This window comes from Monodelphis domestica, chromosome 2 (genome assembly GCF_027887165.1).
Source record: "Monodelphis domestica isolate mMonDom1 chromosome 2, mMonDom1.pri, whole genome shotgun sequence".
Taxonomy (NCBI): Eukaryota; Metazoa; Chordata; class Mammalia; order Didelphimorphia; family Didelphidae; genus Monodelphis; species Monodelphis domestica.
Window position 1 is genome coordinate 149,412,075 of NC_077228.1, and position 23,949 is coordinate 149,436,023.

The 23,949-nt window shown below is 36.5% G+C and overlaps 1 pseudogene; it reads left to right on the top strand.

Moving 5' to 3' along the window:
* Positions 1-590: 590 nt before the first annotated feature.
* On the top strand, positions 591-8,285 carry LOC100027879 (ubiquitin carboxyl-terminal hydrolase 4-like; annotated as a pseudogene).
* Positions 8,286-23,949: the final 15,664 nt, after the last annotated feature.

The following is a 23,949-nucleotide window of genomic DNA, read 5'->3' on the forward strand; positions in this document are numbered from 1 at the left end:
TTCCTTTTAAAATTATTGCAGAAGATGCAGAATATTTGGGATTCTACCTATCCATACCTATCCAGGATTTATATGACCATAATTACAAAAGACTCTTCATATAAAGGAAGAACTAAATAATTGGAGAAATATTTTTTGCTCATGGTTAGGCCAAGCCAATAAAATAAAAAGAAAATACTACTTAAGTTAACCTACATGTTCAGGTCCATACCAATCAAACTAACAAAGAATTATTTAATAGAGGTAGAAAATTTATAAAATTCTTCTGGAAGAACAAAAGGCCAAGAATATTAAGGGAATCAATGAAAAAAATATGAAGGAATTATAGATTTCAAACCATATTACAAAGCAATGATCACCAAAACAATCTGATGTTTCCTAAGAACTATAGTAGTGGATCAGTGCAAATAGTACATAATACACAGAGTAGTTAATAACTAGAGTTTTCTAGTGTTTTGATAAAACCAAATATACAAACTTATGGGGTAAGAACTCACCATTTGACAAAAATTGCTGTAGAAAATGGAAAGCAGTTTGGCAAAAACCAGGCATAACCAATATCTCACACTATCTACCAAGATATGGTGAAGATGGACAAATTATTTGACAGTGATCTTGTAAGTAAATTTGAATAGCATGGAAAAATGAGTTTAATCTATAAATAAGAGACAGAGAGGATTAAGGGTAATTAAAGAGATAAATTTTGATTACATGCAAAGAAAAAGTTTTTGTACAAACTAATGCAGTCAAAATTGGAAATAAAACAGAAGAATGGGTAAAGTTTTTTTTTAGAAAGTCACTCTAAGGAGGCAGCTGAGTAGGTCAGTGGATTGAGAGCCAGGCCTAGAGATGGGAGGTCCTAGGTTCGAATTTGATCTCAGACACTTCCCAGCTGTGTGACTGGGCAAGTCAGTTAACCCCCATTGCCTAGCACTAACCACTCTTATGCCTTGGAATCAATACACAGTATTTTATTCCAAAATGGAAGGTAAGGGTTAAAAAAAAAAGTCTCTCTGAAAAATGCCTTATGTCTCAGAGATCTATGGAACCAAGTCAAATATATTAAAAATAAGAATCATTCCCCAGTAGATAAATGGTTAAAGGGCATGAACAGACTGTTTTCAGAAAAAGAAATCTAAGCTAGCAATAGATACATGAAAAATGCTTTGATTAGAGGAATGAAAATTAAAACAATTGAGGTGTGGAGGGAGAAGTGGTCACAGATTCCTTCTAACTGCAGGTGGTTCTGCTTCTCAAGGAATCTGTTCCTTCTCACTGCAAGCAATACTGCTCCTCAGAGACCATATTACAAACCATAATTTTTCTCTTACATTAAAAATTTACTAATATTTGAAATATTTTAAGCTATTCTTCTGATTAAGATATATAAAGCTCAGTCCTATGTGGTATTAGAAAATTTTAAAAATCAAATAATCTTTATTCTGAAACAGCGTTAATTCTGCTAGGGGATGGGACCAGAAAAAACAAACATATACACAAGAAAGCATATAAAAAGTATATGCTAAACTGTACAATATCATTTCAAGAATGCTAACATCTGGCATTGGGGGTATTGGATCAGGAAAAAGGTTTTTGTGGCAGATGGCTGCACTAGAAAGGAAGCCAAGGATTCTATTAAGTGGGAGAAAAAAGAAGTCTCTGAGGTCATCTAATCCAATCTATAACTTCTACAACATACTGAATAAGTGATCAATCAAACTCAGCAGAAATCTGGTACCTACTGAAGTAGAATAGCCTATTTGAGACTAACAGTATTAGAAATATTATTTTCCATATTTCCAGCCTAATCTTTTTCTCTGCAACTTATATATATATATATATATATATATATATATATTGCCTCTAACTCTGTCCTCTGGGAAGTATAGATAAGTCTAACTTCTCTTCCACTGACAGCTCTTCAAATATGGGAAGAATGAGATAACATTCTACCTAAGTATTGCTTTCTCCAGGTTAACCATACTATCTATCCCACTTTTCTCCTTTTCACTACAAGAGTAGTGTGAGAAAAACTGTCAGATGCTCAACTGAAATCCAATATAAGATACCTAACTTATTACCTCTGGGACTTTAATACTTTACCCTGTCAAAGTAGGAAATGAGGTTATTCTATTCTGATATCACTTATTTGTGATAAAACTAAAGTGGTTTTTCCATTTTTACATGTTCACAAACTTGGATTTTATTAATATAATTAGATATTTGCCAATAATTTGAAATTAAGTTCACTAGTGTATAATTTGAAGACTTCTTCCTTCCTTCTTTTCCTCCTTCCCTCTCTCTGTCCTATATCTTTTCCTTCTTCCATACTTCTTTCAAATTTCTCTTCCATAAACATAAACATATTTAAATCTCTCTAATTTGTTTCTGATCCTTAGCATATACTACCAGTCAAATATTTCTCAACTTCAATAATAGTGGTAGGGGGCTTACAGAACCAAGCCTTTGTATTCATTCTCTGTTATATGACCTTGCTTCTGCCCTTAGCACTAAACACAGTGTCTCTGGTCCACAACAGGAATTTAATAAATATTCATTGATTTATTGAAAGGATATTTAAAGTATTTACATATTGTGAAGCACTTTTTAGAAAGGCTATCCTTAAGGTAAAGAGCTGCAAAGAAGATGACGAACTCATCAAAAGAATATTTTAAAGACACTGGGGTGAAGTTAGCTGCAAAAGTGCAGACAATAGAAATATGATCATTATTGTCAAATATGTAAAGGTCTATCACATTAAAGAAAGGTTAGACTTGGGCTCTGAAGGCAGAACTAGGAACAAATAATAGAGAGAAAAAGCAGATTCAGATTTGATATCAGAAAGCTGTTCTCACAATTAGACTTATCCAAAAATACAAGTTTCCTGTATAAGTAGGAGTAGTAGTGAACTCACAGAGTATTGTTTTCAAGGAAGATGCCCACATGTTGGGCATATGTTGGACTTTATGCTAACTGTCAGTGGCTTGCCTCCATTTATGCCAAAGACCTTGAGTAGACAGAAAACTCCCAATTTTTAGGTTTGGTGGAGTACAGAACAAAGGATATAAAAGATGACACCATGGAATTAAGGACATGATGTCTACAGAGTAGAAAATCAGGAACAAAATGACTATTTGGAAATTTGGTAATGGAGGCAAGCAATAACCCCCGTCTTTTCTCATGAAACTAAAATGTATTCATTTTTGGAACCCAGGTAGGAAATAGCAGTCCAGACTTTTTCATGTCAAATCAGATTTCCTTGAAGGTTAGATTGGTGGCATAAACATATCAGTTCCAAATTCTTTCTTTCTCACATATTCTCCATGGTTAGCAAAATTTCTTGAAGCAAGAATAGATCTGTAATTAGTAGGAAAGCTAGATTTCTAAATTTAACCCATTAAAAACCAGATAAATTCTGAACTAATTTCAGAGACAAAGAACCATGATTTAAGCAGTTACAGGACAAAATCAATTTCAAGACAAAATAAATTACTTGTGAATAGATCAAATAATTCAGATCAATCTCAATTTTCTCAACTGGAAGAAATCTCAAAATACCGTATTATAAGGCAGACTTTCTTAGAGGCAATATTTTATTTCCTGAAATCCTACCAGATGTGCCAACAATAACTGCATAGAATAGGACTTCATTTGAAATGAACTCAAAATACATGAATTCAGGAATATGTGATTAGCAAATGAAAAAAAAAGCAAAATAATACATGAAATAAAAAATTTAATTACATGATAAACCTACATCATTTTTCTAAACAGTGGAGGGCCTGGCAGCAGTTCATCCAACCAGACTCATTCTCTCTCTGAGAAACATTAGTTATTACATTGTTTTGCCCCAAACATTAGCTCCCACCTCAATCTTTGTCTCAAATTCTCCCTTTTAACAAGTCATGTTTGCATCAGTGCAATGCTTCTCTTTGTTTCATTAACACTATTTAGTTATTAGTAATAGTCACAAGTATAAATGGATTGATGCTGCTAGTAAAGTTCCTAGGTATGTTCATATAAGAAATACTTGTTAGGGGAAGCTGTGTAGTTCAGTGGATTGAGAGCCAGGCCTAGAGACGGGAGGTCCTAGGTTCAAATATGACCTCAGACACTTCCCAACTATGTGACTGTGGGCAAGTCATTTAAACCACATTGTCTAGCCTTCTTCTTCTGCTTGGAACCAATACACATATTGTTTTAAATAGTTTTTTTTTAAAGAAATACTTATTAAAATTATATATTAAAATTATTAAAATTGCTATCATATTCAATTTTCAATTTATGTAAAAGGTCTTAGAATATATTGGTCATGTAAATGAAAACACTGTAAATAGATTGGGGAAGAATCTTTCCATGTATTAAAATAAATTGATTAGGAAAAATATTAACACAGTATTATGGAATATATCTCAATCAATTTATTCCTTAAAAGAACTATCTTGCAACATAGTTTAAAATTGTACAATGAAAATTATAATTTTTTTTGTAACTACTTGATAATTTTTTGTCAATTTTGCTAGAAGTCATTTCTTCAGTTGTTTTTACACAGGGTCTATGGAAATGTTTTATTTTCAATATTTTCCAAATTCTTCATAAATACTTTTTCCATTACCTTCATATCAAAGTTTCTTTGTTATACTTTGTTTCATTATCTGGAAGTTCAAGTATATTATAACATGCATAGTTATGATGAATATGATACAGAATATACAATGAATTTTTATTTATTAAAGATTTTCTGGCTGAGTTTTCCTTTCTCCTAAAGATATGATGGTCAAATAGTCCTTAGATAATTGAGATTCTACTCTTTGAGAAGTGTTCCTTAAGCTTGCCCAAAGGAAAAGACTTCAATATTAATAAGTTTCTAATCCCAACTGCAGCATATTTAGGAGACATTTCAATGCCCAAAGCCCAGTATTTAATTATTTTGGCAGGAGAGAAAATGAGCTCACTGACATTTCAACATATTTAACAGGATAGACTGAGAGGATGAGAAGTTTCAAAATGGAAATCATGAGCTTGAAAAGCATTCTCTATTTTCCAATATATGGGCAATTTGATTTAAAAGAAGCAATACAAATTTTTGGAGTTGATGGAGGAGTTATTTGGTTAATGCTTTCAGTTTCAGTCCTATTTCTCCATTATCCCCCCACAAAAATTAAATACCTATTATGTACAAGGAAGTTACTGGGTTTTTTACTTCAAACCTATATAAGAGTGAGGAAGAACTTAGGGATGAGAGAGGCATGGAAAGAAGATGGCATGATTGGAATGCCTGGGATCAAGTAGATGTAAGCAAAAAAACTCAACACAGCAATTGCATGTAAGAGTAAAAATGACTTAAACCATCTCAGGCATATCAACCTTTTAAAGAATATTTCAGGATCTGGGAAGGAGATGGGGGAAGATGGAGACTGTGGGTAGTGGCCAGATGCCGAGACCCAGAAATCTGAGCTTGGGGCCCTGATGAAGATGGCACTTCAGCAAAGGGCACAGTGGTATCTGATTGACAGAAAATGGTTCAAGCAGTGGAAGGAATATGTGGGCTTTGATAGCTGGGATACATACAATGTGGGTGAAAACAACTTGTTTCCTGGCCCAATAGATACCTTTGGACTTTTTTCATATCCTGAAAGTCAAAGAATAAAGGAGCATTTAACTGATGAACTAGACTATGTATTGGTTCCTACTGAAGCCTGGAATAAATTAATGAGTTGGTATGGCTGTGTAGAGAGGTAACAGCCCATAGTCAGAAAAGTTGTGGAACATAGTCTGTTTGTCAAATACTGCAAAGTAGAAGTTTATTTGCTGGAACTGAAGCTCTGTGAAAACAGTGACCCCACCAATATGCTGAGTTGCCATTTCAGCAAAGCAGATAGCATAGCAACCATTGAGAAGGAAATGCAGAAACTATTTAACATTCCTGATGAGAGGAAGACCAGGTTATGAAACAAATTATGTGAGTAATACATATGAGCAGCTCAACAAGCCAGACAACACTGTGAAAGATGCTGGTTTATACCAAGGGCAGGTACTAGTCATTGAGCCCCAAAATGAAGATGGCACATAGCCTAGGCAGACACTTCAGTTCAAATCAAGCACTAGCAGAGCATTTACTACCTCTCCAAAATCAACAGCAAGCTCCTATTCCTCCATGTCCACTTCTCCCATTACAAATGGTGATAGCCCTAACTCTTCTGGCATGCACAGTTCTGGTCTCACCAGGGGAGGTTCTGGCTTCTCAACTCTTATAGTTGCGGAGAGTCTCAATCTCACACTCAACCTAGGCTTTGTGGACATGGAAACCTGGGGAACATCTACTTCATGAATTCTGCTTTGCAGTGCCTGAGTAACACTGCACCATTGACAGAATACTTTCTAAAACATAAATATGAGGCTGAAATCAATTAAGACAATCCTTTGGGCATGAAAGGGGAAATTGCTGAGGCTTATGCTGAACTCATTAAACAGATGGGATCTGGGAGGAATACTCAGGTTACCCCACGGATGTTCAAAACCCAAGTTAGTCGTTTTGCCCCTCAGTTTTCAGGTTACCAGCAACAGGATTCTTAAGAGTTATTAGCCTTTTTTTCTGGAAGGATTGCATGAAGATCTAAACCATGTGAAGAAGAAACCATACTGGGAACTAAAAGATGCCAATGGACAGCCTGACTTGGTGGTGGCAAAGGAAGCATAGGAGAATCACAGGATAAGAAATGATTCTGTGATAGTGGACACATTCCATGGCCTTTTCAAATCTACATTGGCTTGCCCAGAATGTTCTAAAATTTCTGTGACTTTTGATCCATTCTGTTATTTAGTTCTCCCTTTGCCCTTGAAGATGATGGAGGTGTTCTTGGTCTCTGCAGATCCACAATGTAGCCCTACCCAGTATCGTGTGACTGTATCAATGTGGGCACTGTGTCTGATCTGTGTGAGGCTCTCTCAAAGCTCTCTGGCATTGCTACTGAAAATAGGGTGGTCACAGATATGTATAATCATCTGTTCCACAAAATTTTCCAAATGGATGAAGGTTTAAATCATATTATGACCTGGGATTACATCTTTGTATACAAAGTCTGCAACATAGCCAAGGATGGATCAAAATGTGTCACTTTTCCAGTTTACTTCAGAGAGAGGAAAATCAGGCAGACAAGCTCATCTTCTGGGACCATTCTATATGGGCAAGTATTGTTAAACTCTGTCTCAAAGCACAAGTTAACCCTTGACTACTTGTACCAGGTTTTCTGTGGGCATATCAGCCACTACATAAAACATCCTTTACCAGATGACTCTGCAATACCACACTTGGACAATCCTACCTGTAATGGTCCCAATGGCATTTGTGAAGAAGAAGAAGAAGAAATGGAACACCAAGATGACAGCAAAGGACAAGCTACAGAGACAGAGTCCTGTTCAGCTGAAGACTGTGCTGAACATGAATTGGGAAATGAGTCCTGTCAGAAAGTCCCAAAGAGATTCAGAAGCCAGCACTGCAAAAAAAGGCTTTTCACCTTCAGCCTGGTGAATTCCTATGGCACCACTGACATCAATTCTCTTGTAGCAGATGGGAAGTTCTTCAAACTGAATTCTCATTCCACAATTACTGTTAATTGGGATACCGAAACCCGGTGTCTTCACTATGATGAACAAGAATCAAAGGCTTATGATAAATGTAGCAGCATGCTCCAGCCCCAGAAGAAGAAGAAAACAATGGTGGCCCTTCAAGACTGCATTGAGCTCTTCAATACCATGGAAATCCTGGGGTAGCATGATCCCTGGTATTGTCTTAATTATAAGAAACATCAACAGACCACAAAGAAATTTGACTTGTGGTCCTTGCCAAAGGTTCACCTCAAACAATTTTCATACAAGAGATGCTGGAGAGATAAACTTAACCCTGTGGTTAAATTTCTAATAAGAGACCTACATATGTCTCAGTTTGTCTGTGACCCAGCAGCTGGCCCTTATGTCTATAACCTCATTGCTGTATCCAATTATTATGGAGCCATGGGTGTGGTTCACTATATTGCATATGAAAAAAACAAATTGCAAATGGTATTACTTTGATGATACTAAGGTATCCCTGGCCTCTGAGGATCAAATAGTGACAAAAGTAGCATATGTGTTGCTTTTACCAGTGTTGGGATGATGAGTTTTATAAGGCATCCTTCCTCCCAGGTTTCCCTGGTCCCTTGGATGCAGGAAAGAAAGGGAAGAAAGGAAAGTGCTCCCAGGAGGCACTGGAGAAGGATGACTTGTATAGCATGAGTATCAACTGAAACTGCCTAAAGTCGGCCACTACCTTAAAGAGAACCATTTTGACACATCTGGAACATCACTTGCACTCTAAAATCTTCCAGATGTACAGACTGCCATTCAATAAGGGAAATTTCATTTTTATGGAACAGAAGAGAAAAAAAGACCTTGTTTGTTCATGAAGGGTTATGTTGAGAGACTGAATTATTATTATTTTTAAATACAAGTTGTGGGAAAGTTCTGTAAACACCTCTGATGCTACAGAACTAAGGGTCAACAGAGTAAAGGCTGTAGGAGTCACACATGATTTGGGGAGTGAAATTGGGGAGTACATAAAGATGAGAAAGCATGTTGCTGATGGGAGAGGAAAATTTCTCCAGGAACATTTCTGAAATAGCTCTTCTTGGTGCACATAAATAATTGTTGGCAGTAGTGGATCCGCTGTATTGATTAGAATAGATTCTCATCCAGAGTTCCTAGAACTCCACTTTTCCATTTCTCTTTGCCAGCTGCCCTTGCAGGCTCTCCCACAGGAAACCCACCCCAAAGTGAAATTGGGCACTTTTTTTATCATTCTTATACCTTGACACAGATTTATTTGAAAAAATGTCTCCCCTTTCCCTTAAAGAAAACATTTATTTTGATTCTGCATGCTTCTGATATTTCCAGAATGAAATTACTTGAATAGAACTCCTTTCTCAATAATTATAGATTTTAAATGTATTTGAATTCCCTGTCCTTTCCCGGAGTGTGGGATATCTTTAGATGTAGATGACTACTGTATTCAATGATGAATTGAAACATTTTGGTTCTCATATTCAGCTGGATTTTTTATTGGCTAGAGCTAAAAACAGGCTCCCCATCTTAAGGCTGCTGGGGACTTAGTTTTCTTAGTCTTCTTTCCCTAGACACATTGATTTTTGGTATATTTCCTCTGTGTTTATCCCTAGGACCTACAACTAAGAATTCCTTGTCATTTACATCAAGGCTCATTAGGTAAAAGTAAAGTTAGTTCCTTGCCAATTCACTTTCCATTCTAGTTGCATAGCTGAAGGAGACAGGAAACACATTTATTTCCTTACTTGCTTTCTTTATTACAGATTCTTCTGTTTTGAAAAGGTGTGGAGGGGAAGGGAAGGAGTCTCCTCTGATAAACTACAGGTCACCCCTTTTACTCTTAACTTGGGACTGTTTGGAGGCACACTTTTCCTCTTTTTTGGTCTTCTTTCCCTGATCTCTGAATTTTCAGGCCTGACATTCGGTGTCATTGTTCTGATTTTTCATTGACTTCAATTAGTTTCCCCTTTTTGGAGAAGCTGTTAGAAAGCAGTGACTGTGGATACCATCTTATTTTCCATTGTTAGTGGCAGACACCATATACCTTCTTGAACACAGTCTCTGGTTTCTATGTTTTTAAATAGAATGCCAAAGGTCTCGTCTTTTACTAACAAAAACCTGTCAGTATTCTTGAAATTAACCCCTAATGCGACCTTACTTCTAGTTCACAGACTTTTTTTTCTCCTTCCTCTCTTTTTAAAAAAATGCCCCTACCCAATGCCACTGCCTTGTTCTTGTGCCTAGGACTGCCCATTTTAGCTTTTATCTGCTGACATCACTAGATCTGGCCCTGGCTGCCTTTTCCCCAACTATGTCAGATCAGGAGCTGGTCCCCTGGATAAAAACTATATACAGAAACTATGCCCAGGGAATGAATTTGGTTTTCTACTGTTGTAGATTAAGATGAATGCGGACCAATCCTGATCCTAGTTGTTAAATAACTAGAGCCTGCTCTTACCTCTGGGTCTTTGACACTTCCCACCTAATAAATGGAAGGTGGCAGCAAATGTGTTTTTTCCTGGTGAGCTGTGATTGGCTCCCGGGAAGCAGACCAGTAAGCTTTGCCCAAGACCTTGTCTCCAACCCTTCATTCAGCATTTCAAAGCACTGAAATGCTAGTTTATTTAGTTCATGATTGCATTTGGTATATTGCATTGTAGACCACACCCTCCGTGTTCAGGGGTGGGCTGCCAGCCTTGAGCCCGCTGATCCCACCTGCCTGTCCCACAGCCATGGCCAAGCCCAAAAGAAAACATGCCTGTGCCCATACGGGGCCATTTCGCTGTAAGGGAAATGCCCTGCTGGCCTGTTGTTCGTCCAGTGAAATGTGTAATGTGACCATGCCATGGTGGTGAAACAATTGAGCTTTCTCCTCAGGGTCCTGAATCTTAATGGAACAAGATGTACAGGGAGGTGGGGGTGGGGAGGCGGCAGGAGCCCTTCTCTTTCTGCCTCCCCTGGCTAAGGTCTCTGTCAGCTGGAGACCCCTTCAAGACCAGGCTGCCAGCCTCCAACACTAGGTTTTTAATGCTAGAAAGAACAAAGTGAATGGTTTGCAATTATATATACATACATATATTTCATCAGTATTTGCATTCTCTGAGGTTTCCAAGTAAGATATTTCTTCCTTCTTGCTATTCTTTTCATTCATCATTCCCAAATGTTGCCATCCAAGTTTTTAAGTTCTTGTTCTACTCTATCATTTAAGACCAAGATTTCTATTCTGATGCCAGTCTTAAAATATGAACCCCTACCCTAATGTTACTTTTCTGTTATGAATTTCCTCATAAATATCATCACTGGCATCCCAATTGTTGCCAAGACAACCCAAAATACAAATTCTGTTGGTCTACTTGAAGTCTAAATATCCAGTAGTTGGATGCAAGGGGATTGGTGTATGGCAAAATGGTACCAGAAGACAGAAGGATTATTGTGAAGATAAATTCTCATTAATTAATAGCCCAATCACAACCATTGTGAACTTCTACAAATGTAAAAGGTAAAAGAGAAGTTACTTTAATTGGAATATACTTATGTTGAAATTCTTTTAGAGTACCACAAGTTGTGGTAAGAGTTAAAGATTGATCAAGAAGCTAATGAACAGATCTTTTCCCAACAATTTTATGCTCAATAAGTTGAAGCAAATTGAGTTATAAACCCATATTTTGACAAAAGAAAAGTAATAACAGTCCTTTCCCTTTAGAAGGTTACATTCTAATGGAGAAGGACATTTTAAAGCACTTACTATATGCCACATACTATGCTAAGCTATTTGTAATTATCTTTTATGATCTTCATAATAACCCTGGAAAGTAGGTGCAATTATCCACATTTTACAGGAAGAGGACACAACATGCAAGTAACTTTACATGTGAAATATTAAAGTCCAGGGGTAGTCTACCTGACTATAGTGGTTATAAAGCCAAGCCTGAAGATGGAAAGGCCTGGTTTCAAATTTGATGTCAGATACTTACTTCCTCGCTGTGTGATCCTGGGCAAGTCACTTAACCCCAACTTCCTAACTCTTACCACTCTTTTGCCTTGGAATTGATACTTAGTGGCACTTAGATAGAAGGTAAGGGTGTGTATATGTTATTCACACAGAGAGTACAAAAATTAGATAATTTGAGAGAAAATGCATTGATAGTGGAAGTGTGAAAAATTCTTGCCATAACCCATATGATTACTTTCTAATTTGTCCAGTATTTGTAACAATAATCTCTAAATATATTAAGAACATAATCAGTCTCCATCAAATGGAAAAGGTACATTTTCCACAAAGATATTTCATAGCTTATTGCTTTTGTAGTCATACAGTTAAGTAAGAATGTAGAAAAAATATATTCTAATCAGATTTTTTTTTTTGCTGACTACATAGTTGTATTTGATTTAGCAGAGAAAAAAACACTCAAAATCTTTTCTTTGACAAGTGTGACAGAGGCTGGCACTAGAGGAAAAAAGCCAGGCTGAAAAGTATGTGAAATTGATCACCTCAACAAGGGAGGGACCCCAGAAGTGGAATCCAGAGGAGTAGACTCTGGTTTGAAGAACAGTGAGGGTCTCTCAGTCTTGAGAAGCCAAAGAGAGAAGTTGGGAAAAAGACTTTCTCCTGAGGGTTACCCACTTTTCCTGCAGGTGACTGGAAATCTTTCCCCCCAACACTTCCCAATTGAAGGGACTTTGTAAAGAGAAATCTGAGCAGACTTTAACTCAGCTCCTGTTGCCCAGGGGTGAGTCAACCTGACTTTCTCTCAGTTGGCTCAGGCTGCCAAAGCCTGAATTCCCCAAAGTCGAGGACAGAGCAAAACAGTTTAGGTAGAGACAGGGAACTCCTTCCCCACTTTCTGTTTCTCATTCTTGCCCATTATTCCTTTTGTATTACCTTATTGAGTTAACATTAAAGGTTATCTGTTCCCCAAGCTAAGTGTGAGTGAACAGATCAAGGGAAGACCTTTTGGTCTAGAGTAGTGGGGGGGGGGCAAGAGGGACAATAGGGAATTGGGGAGAGCAACTTTAGCTAAGGAGGGAAGGTAGAAGGGGGGAAAATCTTCAAACCCCCTCTCCTCTCTCTGAGCCAACTCATTACATCTGCTGTCTCCCCTGAGCCCCGCTTTGTGGAAGGGAGGTTCTCCTCTCTTTCCCCTTTCTATACTGAAAGTCTTAACCCCTTGGTTACAAATTAATCCCCCTTTTAATACACAAAGTTCTCTCTCTTATGTGTAAGGTTCAAGAGAAAGTAGTTCAACTTCTACCTCAGTTAATGTAATCAATCTGGTAATCAACTAATATTTATTAAGCATATACTGATGGTGAAATAAGAACAAAGAACAAAGAATGAAACTACCCTACTTTCAAAGAGCTTACATGAGCTCAGAGATCTACTAAATTTGCATGTGAACCAAAGGTAGCTGTGGCCCCCTCCAGAACAACTTCCACAAATTGTTCTTATTTCATTCATTGTTTAGTATCTCCAATGAGACAACTGCTCCCTATATGTAAATGTAGTTTGATCTCCTTTGTCAGGGTAAAACAAATCTATATGGAGATAATACCTAAAATAATAGTTTGTTGAAAAGAAGAAAATATGAATTTCCAAAATATATGCATGTGATAGACAATCCACTTGTGACTAAAAAAAAAGACAAATAGAAGATTTTTGTATAGTGATGATTATTCAATTTTCTTATAATATTAAAAAAAATAAAATGTTCAAAACAATAGGAATTTCTATACCATATCATCTAAATAGAATAGCAAAAAATTTAAATATTCCATGTCCTGCAGCATTTAGAATAGTAGGAACTTGTAAATCACATGGAGAATATAGGAACTTGTATACAATACCCTTCCTTAAATGTTCTTAGTTCCCCCATAAAGTTTTCATTTGTTTCTAGAAATCCATAACAGTTAATTGTTTATCAGGTTTCTTTGACACAAATCCAGATCTGTTCTTATATAAATTGTGATAGGGGTAGAATCCCTGACCCACCTGCCATATATATGTGTTAAAATACTACAGAATTTATTTTTATTCCAAATTTTACAAATCAAATACAACAAACATTTCCATATACAAAGAAAAAGATTATATAGAAATGAAATCACAAATATCTCATATGTTTTTCTTGCTTTTCTACATATTCATGTGATAAATCCTTTCCACACATGTCCCAGCCCACTTTCTAGAGGTAATGTTAACAGCTTATTCTGCCAGGATTAATTCTATGGCTCTTTATAATGTTCTGGCCCTATTCATTTTACTGTTCATTATCTCATGTAGTTCTTTCAACTTGTGTTTTTTTTTAGTCAACTTGCTAATCACTTCTTATGGAATAGCATTATGTTATCACAATCATATACCACAATTTGTTTAGCCATTCCCCACATGAGTTCTTGAAAGATGCATTCCACTTTCCTAAAAAAGGTGGGCTGGGGAAGGCTTTTTGGGAAATGGCATTGGGATACAATTGGAATTGTGGCATGGGGCTGTGGGTAGAGTGAGACTTTTCTGGGGTCAAGTATGATTCATGATCACTCAAGGGAAGTCAGCCTAAACTACTCACATGGGAAAATCAAGTGGATCACAGATGACTATTGTCCATACAATAAAATGAAGTTGGATCAACTAGTCATGAAAAGTGTTTATGCATACCAAACATATATATTAGCCTGACATGACTAATGGATAATTCATTAAGTCAAGAAATAGAATAGAAACAAAATAGACTGAATTTCATTGAATAATTTTGTAGTGATTATTTCTTAATGACCATATGCCACAAATACTTGAGACACAAAAACTCATCATTTTGATATCATTATTCTTCTAGTTTGATTGTTGGATTCAGAGTTATGGGACAAAAAAGGATTACCAAAAATTTGAAGTTGAAAGTAACAAACAATAGAGAGACAGGTTGTGAGTTTGAGCAGATTGTAATAGTGTAGAAATGAAGAAATATGTAGGAGATATATCACTGTATTGGGTTTCATCTGAGAAATGTGTGGCCAAGAAAAAACCAACAACTGGCTGATCAGAGGCCAATAATAATAATAAAAGAGAAATGATAAATAGTTTGTATTCTCCCCTGTTACTTCCACAGTGCCAAAGGATTTATATGAATGGTGTCAAAATCAAATAGAAACAGGGCCAGTAAATCCTATGTCATGATTTCTGGTGGTTGCATATTGATTTAGACAACCACATAATAATATGAGATATGCTCTATTTTATTTATAATTATTTTAGAAAATATTTCCACTTACATTTTAATCTTTTCTGGTTTGCAGTGGGAATATTGTGGGCCATAATGTGACCTGTGTTTGAGATTTCTAGACAGCCTTCATTAAAAATAGACTGACCCTGGGGGCAGCTGGGTAGCTCAGTGGATTGAGATCCAGGCCTAGAGATGGGAGGTCCTAGGTTCAAATCTGGCCTCAGACACTTCCCAGTTGCGTGACCCTGGTCAAGTCACTTGACCCCCATTGCCTAGCCCTTACCACTCTTCTGCCTTGGAGCCAATACACAGTATTGGCTCCAAGACAGAAGGTAAGGGTTTAAAAAAAATAGACTGACCCCTTCTAATTCCCTTATGAAGAAAGTTTCTGATGTGTGTATTATTTTCATAAAAATCATCCACCATTCTTCTACATAATGAAAAATGACTTTATTTTCCAAATTGAGGTCTTTGACTAAATTGGCTCCCCAATTGGCATCTAAGTTAAATGATTTCTGAATAGGGCATTACTTGTATTGGAAACTGAATTGTATTGATTATAACTCCATATGAAATTATTATAATCATTGTCAGTGACCTCTTAGTCACTAAGGTTATTTTTTTTTTAATTTTTGAAATCAATAACTTAAAAAAACCCTTACCTTCCATCTTAGAATTAATACTGTGTATTAGTTTCGATGTAGAAGAGTAGTAAAGACTGGGCAATGGGAGTTAGGTGACTTGCCCAGGGTCACATAGCTGGGAAGTGACTGAGGCCAGATTTGAACCTAGGACCTCCCATTTTTAGGACTGTCTCTCAATCAATCCGTAGAGCCAACTAGATGCCCCTGAAACAAATCATTTTTAAATATGATAGATAGTAGCCATTTTCATTACTTAACATTTATTATTTTTAGATATTTTCTTTCTTCTTGTTTTGCCCTAATTCATATTCTTACTCTAAGGAGTTGGTGGCACTAACTCCCAAAGCAATAATAGGCCATTTCTTGTCAGTTAAAATATAGAGTAAGGAGACAGCTGGGTAGCTCAGTGGATTAAGAGCCATGTCTAGAGATGGGAGGTCCTAGGTTCAAATCTGGCCTCAGACACTTCCCAGCTGTGTGACCCTGGGCAATACACAGTATTGACTCCAAGATGGAAGGCAAGGTTTAAAAAATAAAATAAAATAGAGAGTAGGGATAAGAATAGGATCTACACATGTGATTTCATTGGTACAAGGAACTCCTAAGTGAGGAAATCCTTTTTTTTTTATTTGAATGTTTATTTAGTCAATTTAGAACATTATTCCTTGGTTAAAATAATAACGTTATTTCCCTCCTTCCCCTCCACCCACCCTTTCCCCAGCCTACACACAATTTCACTGGGCATTACTTGTTTCATTGATCAGAACCTATTTCCATGTTATTGATGTTTGCACCAGGATGTTCATTCAGAGTCTACATCCCCAACCATATTCCTTTGACCCATGTAATCAAGCAGCTGTTTTTCTTCGGTGTTTTTACTCCCACAGTGTTTCCTCTGAATGTGGATAGTGGTTTCTCTCATAGATGCCTGCAAGTTGTTCAGGATCACTGCATTGCCACTAATGGAGAAGTCCATCACATTCTGTTGTACCGCAGTGTATCAGTCTCTGTGTCCAATGTTTTTCTGATTCTGCTCCTCTCACTTTTTGGCAGCACTTCCTGGAGGTTGTTCCAGTATCCATGGAATTCCTCCAGTTTATTATTCTTTTCAGCACTATAGTATTCCGTCACCAACATGGACTACAATTTGTTCAGCCATTTCCCAATTGAAGGGCATCCCCTTATTTTCCAATTTTTTGCCACCACAAAGAGCACAGTTATGAATATCTTTGTACATGTCTTTTTCCTTATTATCTCTTTGGGGTACAAACCCACCAGTGCTATGGCTGGATCAAAGGGCAGACAGTCTTTTATCACCCTTTGGGCATAGTTCCAAATTGCCCTCCAGAATGGCTGGATCAATTCACAACTCCACCAGCAATGCATTCATGTCCCGACTTTGCCACATCCCCTCCAGCATTCATTACTTTCCTTTGCTGTCATGTTAGGAAATCTGCTAAATGTGAGGTGATTCCTCAGAGTTGTTTTGATTTGCATCTCTCTGATTATAAGAGATTTAGAACACTTTTTCATGTGCTTATTAATAGTTTTGATTTCTTTAACTGAAAATTCCTTATTCATGTCCCTTGCCCATTTTATCATTTGGAGAATGGCTTGATTTTTTGGTACAATTGGTTTAACTCTTTATGAATTTGATTAATTAGACCTTTGTCAGAGGTTTTGGTAATGAAGATTGTTTCTCATTTTGTTGGTTCCCTTCCAAATTTGGATGCATTACTGTTGTTTTTACAAAAAAACTTTTTAATTTGATGTAATCAAATTTATTGATTTTACATTTTGTGATTTATTTTCTAGCTCTTGCTTGATTTTATAGATTTTAATGTCTTTCCCTTCCCAAAGATCTGACAAGTATACTATTCTGTGTTTGCCCAATTTGCTTATAGTTTCCTTCTTTATATTCAGGTTATTCACCCATTCTGAGTTTATCTTGGTATAGGATGTGAGATGTTAATACAAACCTAATCTCTCCCATAATGTCTTCCAATTTTCCCAACAGTTTTTATCAAATAGTGGGTTTTGGTCCCCAAAACTGGGCTCTTTGGGTTTATCATATACTATTTTGCTGAGGCCATTTAACCTAAGTCTATTACACTGATCCTCCTTTCTGTCTCTTAGCAAGTACCAAATTGTTTTGATAACCAATCCTTTATAGTTTGAGATCTGGGACAGCAAATCCTCTTTCCTTTGCATTTTTTTTCATGATTTCCCTGAATATCCTTGATCTTTTGTTCTTCCAAATGAACTTTGTTATTTTTTTTTCTAATTCAATAAAAAAAAGTTTTGGTAGTTCAATGGGTATGGCAAAAAATAAGTAAATTAATTTGGGTAGAATTGTCATTTTTATTATGTTAGCTCATCCTATCCATGAGCAATCAATATTTTTCCAATTATTTAGAACTAGTTTTAATTGTGTGGAGAGTGTTTTGTAGTTGTGTTCATATAGTTTCTATGTTTGTCTTGGCAGATAGATTCCTAAGTATTTTATTTTGTCTAGGGTGGTTTTAAATGGAATTTCTCTTCCTAATTCTTACTGCTGAAAAGGGTTGCAGATATATAGAAATGCTTATGATTGATACGGGTTTATTTTGTATCCTGCAACTTTGCTAAAGTTGATAATTATTTCGACTAACATTTTGGTTGATTCTCTAGGATTCTTTAAGTAGACTATCATATCATCTGCAAAGAGTGATAACTTGGTCTCCTCATTGCCTATTTTAATCCCTTCAATTTCCTTTTCTTCTCTAATTGCTACTGCTAGTGTTTCTAGTACAAAGTTAAATAATTGAGGTGATAATGGGCATCCTTGTTTCACTTCTGATCTTATTGGGAAGGCTTCTAGTTTATTCCCATTGCAGATAAAATGTTTGCTGATGGTTTTAGATTTATACTGTTTATTATTTTTAGGAAAGGCCATTCTATTTCTATACTTTGTATTTTTTTCAATAGGAATGGGTATGTATTTTACCATAGGATTTTCTGCATCAATTGAGATAATCATATGATTTTTGTAGGTTTGCTTGTTAATATGGTCAATTATGTGGATGGTTTTCCTAATAAAAAACCATCCTTGCATTTCTGGTATGAACCATACCTGGTTATAGTGAATAATCCTTGTGATGAGTTGCTGGAGTCTTTTTGCTCTTTAAGATTTTTGTATCTATATTCATTAAGGAGATTGGTCTATAGTTTTCTTTCTGTTTTTGACCTGCCTTACTTTGGAATCAGTACCATATTTGTGTCATAAAATGAATTTGGTAGAACTCCTTCTTTGGTTATTCTGTCAAATAGTTTTTATACTATTGAGATTAGTTGTTCTTTGAATGTTTGATAGAATTCATTTGTGAATCCATCTGGACCTGGGAATTTTTTCTTAGTTAGTTCTTTGATGGCTTGTTCAATTTCTTTTTCTGATATGGGGTAGTTTAGGTAATTTATTTCTTCCTCTTTTAGTCTAGGCAATTTATATTTTTGAAAGTATTCATCCATATCACCTAGATTGCCATATTTGTTGCCATGTAATTGGGCACAGTAGTTTTTAATGATTGCCTTAATTTCCTCTTCATTAGATGTGAGGTCTCCCTTTTCATCTTGGATATTGTCAATTTGTTTTTTTTTCTTTCCTTTTTTTAATTAGAATGACCAGTACTTTGTCTATTTTATTTGTTTTTTCAAAGTACCAGCTTCTAGTCTTATTTATTAAATCAATAGTTCTTTGACTTTCAATTTTATTAATTTATCCTTTGAATTTTTAGGATCTCTAATTTAGTCTTCATCTGTTCACTTTCTAGTATTTTTTTATTTCCATGCTCAATTCATTGACTTATGCCCTCCCTAATTTGTTAATATATGAACTCAAGGATATAAATCCCTCCCCCTCAGTACTGCTTTGGCTGCATCCCATAGGTTTTGAAAGGATGTCTCATCATTGTCTTTTTCTTCAATGAAATTATTAATTGTTTCTATGATTTGTTTTTTAACTAACCGGTTTTGGAGAATTGTATTGTTTAATTTCCAATTGATTTTTGATTTACCTCTTCATGTACCCTTGCTAATTATTATTTTCATTGCATTGAGATCTGAGAAGATTGCATTTATTTTTTCTGCTCTTTTGTAGTTGTTTGCAATGTTTTTATGCCCTAATACATGGTCAATTTTTGTGAATATACCATGTGCTGCTGAAAAGAAGATATATTCCTTTTTTGTCCCTATTTATTTTTCTCCACATATCTACTCACTCTAACTTTTTAAGATTTCATTCACTTCTCTTACCTCTTATTTATTTTTTTGGTTTAATTTATCTAGTTCAGATAGAGGAAGGTTCAGGTCTCCCACTAGTATAGTTTTTCTGTCTATTTTATCCTTGAGCTCCACTAGTTTATCCTTTAGAAATTTGGTGCTATGCCATTTGGTGCATCCTTGTTGAGTACTGATATTTCCTCATTGTCTATACTGCCTTTTTTCAGGATGTAATTACATTACCTATCTCTTTTAACTAGATTTATTTTTACTTTGCCTTTGTCAGATATCATGATTGTGACTCCTGCCTTCTTTTTATCAGTTGATGCCCAATAGATTTGGCTCCATGCTCCTATTTTCACCCTTTGCCTATCTACCTTCCTCATGTGTGTTTCTTGTAGAGAGCATATGGTAGGGTTTTGGATTCTAATCCACTCTGCTATTTACTTGTGTTTTATGGCTGAGTTCATTCCATTCACATTCAGAGTTATTATCACCAGCTGAGTATTTCCCAGTATTTTGATTTCTACTCCTAGTCCTACCTTTTCTTCTTTCATTATTTCCTCCTACCCCCATATTTGTTTTTAATCAGTCCCCCTAGATCGCACCCTTATTTTACTTCCCTTTCTACCCTTTGCCTTCTTTCCCCCCTTATTTTCTTTGCAGTCTTAAAAAACAACTACCCCCCCCACCCCGCCATCTCCCTCCCTTGTACTGCTTCCCCACCACTTCTTTTGTTACCCTTCTATTCCACTATAGGGCACAAATCTATTCTCTGCCCCAATGGATTGGATTGTTCTTCCCTCTTTGGGTCAATTTCAATGCACATAAGAGTTGAGTATTTCCTATCTCTAACCTCTTTACCCTTCCTGTGTATTGTAATGGGGAAATTTAAGGCTTCTGGGAGAAGGTTATAATATAGTAATGGTTACAAATGTGGCTACAAGATTTATATAATATTTAACAATGGCCGCCAAGGAATTTACTTATGAAATTCCTAAAATGAAACACTCAAGTCAGAATGAGGTTTATAAAGGTTTAATCACACTGGGAGTAGGGAAAAGGTTAGGGAGAGAAGGAGAGAAGAGAAAAGGGAAAGAGGCTACTCAACCTCTGACCAAGGCAGGGGGAGTTTTAGGCCCAAAGGCCCAGGTGGAAGAATCAGTCCTTAACTCACGTGACCGATCTGAAGGAAAGCTGTCTGCGGGCGTCCTCTCTCTCCAAGCTCCTAACACCAACAACCTCTCTAGCTCTCCCCCCAGGAAGTTCCGCGAATCTCAGAGGCTGTTCCCTACCTCACTTCCTGTGTCTCACAAATCCAATGGTTGGCTCTAGCTTGGCTTAGGACAGCCCAGGTGGGCAGTTAGTTATTTCTGATTTGTCATTGACTAGCGCATGCCCGTGTAGTGTGGGTGTGCACAATTTTTGGGTGCTAGACCAAAATGGAGACTTTTAAAATTCACAATCCCCCCTGATGATGATTGGGAGACTAGTCTCCCCAATTGATCACTAAACATAAGCATACTGCACCCCAAAAATTTCTAACTATATGTGTATACAAAAATTTTTTCTACCCACTAAGAGGAAAATTATAATAGTTGTAAATATGGGGAAATAGAGGAGAGAGAAAGACAGCAAACCAATGTTTTGCTGGGCGCATTGACAAAAGCCAATTAGGGGGCAGTCCCCTTTGGCATAAGAGTGTACATTCAAAGAATGTTCAATCAACCACACCCCAAGGTTCATTCTGGATCTTCCTGTAGTGAAAAGGTTTAGATATCTTTCTTCAAACAGTTCATTCTCTGGATTCAGTTAGTTAGCAAGCTTCTTCTCTGGAGATTTCTCTCTCGAACAAAATTTAAATCTTGGAATTGATGAAATACAATCCCCCCTGAAGAAAGTGTTGAAAAAACACTGAGTCCAGCTGAGGATTCAAGTTTTAGTTGTGGGGGTGTGTGAGTTAATTCAAAAGAAAAACAAAACAAAATGAAAATAAAATCAAAATCAAAAGAAGAAAAAGGGAAAAAATTAAGGGAAAAAATATAACCCTTTATATATGCATATTTACATTAAAGAATTCAAAATCAGTATCAAAATCAAAAATCTATGTATACAAAATTTGAGAAAGCAAGAATAAAAAAAATTTTTTTTTTCCCACAGGCCTCTGTATTAGGGTCCAGTTAAGTAATTTCTAATCCCACAAGTCTGTAGGACAGAATGCAGTATATTTTACTTCCCCATTTGCAGCCCAGGCTACAGGAAGTTGCCATACTATAGTAGAGAAAAAAGAGGACCAGATTTTTATTTTATATCTAGGGAAGTGTTATCCCCTTGTCTGATTTTTACCTTCGTTCTCAGGGATGGATGGAGCCAGGATGGTAGCCAACCTTAGGTACTTGTCTGTAGGTATTTTCACGAAGAGTGTGGATACAGGGAAGGCCTACATCTTAACGTCTGTCAAGTGTCGCAACCCCGAGTCTCACACTAGGTTCAAGTCCTTAGTATTGGCTTAGAAATGTATTAATCCTACCTGGATTGGTCTTTTGATTTTTAGACCTGTGAGCTCTTTTGGCATTATCCAGGTTATATCTGTGCTCCTTGTTTGATCTCATATCTAGAATCAGACACAAACATTAATCATAGTCCCACAACAATTATCAATAAATGGCAGGTTCCCATAGTCTAAAGCTGTTTGGGTGCGTATTAATAATAACAACAAGTATATATATTTAAACTAATATTGTAGAATAAAAATTAATATTGATCATATGTACCTAAAGTACATAGAAATGAGAAAAAGGGAAAAAAATAAAATAATGTAAAAATAATAATAATAATAAAATAAGGAAAAGAGAAAAAAAAAAGGAAAAAAGGAAAAAAATTAAATTTAGGAATTCAATGTGTCAAAAGCAGAATAAAACAGTTCCACTTGTCAATGTATAGTTATCTCCAATGCATGTATAGGATACAGTCAATCAGTCTCAACAGAAGATGCTCTCTTTACATGAGAACAGTGAATCCAAGAGTCCTTTTCTCCAACCTTTATAGATGTTGGAGTAGTTAACAATATTTGGAATGGTCCTTCCCAGGAAGGCTGGGTTGCTCCTGTACGCTGGAAGTTCTTTATATACACGTTGTCTCCTGGGTTCAGGTCGTGAAGTGAGAAGTCTAGTGGTCCAGCTTGTACTGCAGCTCCGGATTCATGTAGCTCACGTAGTTTGTGCTGTAACTCCTGTATATAGGAAGCAATAGTAATATCTCCCCCTAATAGCGATGTATAAGCCGGGGAGAAAGGCTTAGCCTGTATAGGCGGATGTCCAAAAAGCATCTCAAATGGTGAAATATGTAAGTCTCCTCTAGGCCTGCTTCTAAGATAAAATAGGGCCAAAGGGAGAATTTCAGGCCATTTTAAATGGGTCTCAGTGCATAATTTTCCAATCATAGTTTTAAGTTCTTTGTTCATCCTCTCAACTTGGCCTGAACTCTGGGGATGATATGGAACATGGAATTTGGGAGTTATCCCCAAGCAAGAATATATCTGGTTTAAGACAGAATCGGTAAAATGACTCCCTCTATCGGAGTCAATACGTGCTGGTAGGCCAAAACGAGGAATAATTTCTTTTAAAAGCACCTTAGCAACAAAAGCTGCTGTGGCTCGGGCTGTAGGAAATGCTTCCGGCCATCTGGTCAGTTGGTCTACTATGACCAAACAAAATTTATATTGTCCAGCCTTTGGCATCGTTATAAAATCTATCTGCAGGTGCTCAAAAGGTGTGTAAGCCAGAGGACGTCCACCAAAGGCTTTACCACGAAAGGCATGTTGGTTATATGCCTGGCAGGTAGGGCAGGATGAACACACTTTAGAGGCTATGGTAGTTATACCAGGGGCTATCCATACTCTCTTAACAGAGTCCACGATGCCCTGGGTACCAAAATGACCATTTTTATGAATAGATTGGCAAATTTGGTTATAGAAACTTCTAGGGAGCAGGGGTTTTCCTTCAGATGACACCCATACTCCATTAATTTGTTTTGCTTTAAATTTTTGTTTCCATTTTTCCACTTCCTTTTCATTATAGGAGAGTGATAAATTTAAATTATCAGTGGTTGTTAATGTTAAAATTAATCCAGGTCCTTCTATGGCTGCTAGTTTTGCAGCAGCATCTGCTCGGTCATTTCCTCTAGAGACAGGGTCTGAGCCTCCTGTATGGGCAGAGCAATGAACTACAGCTAGG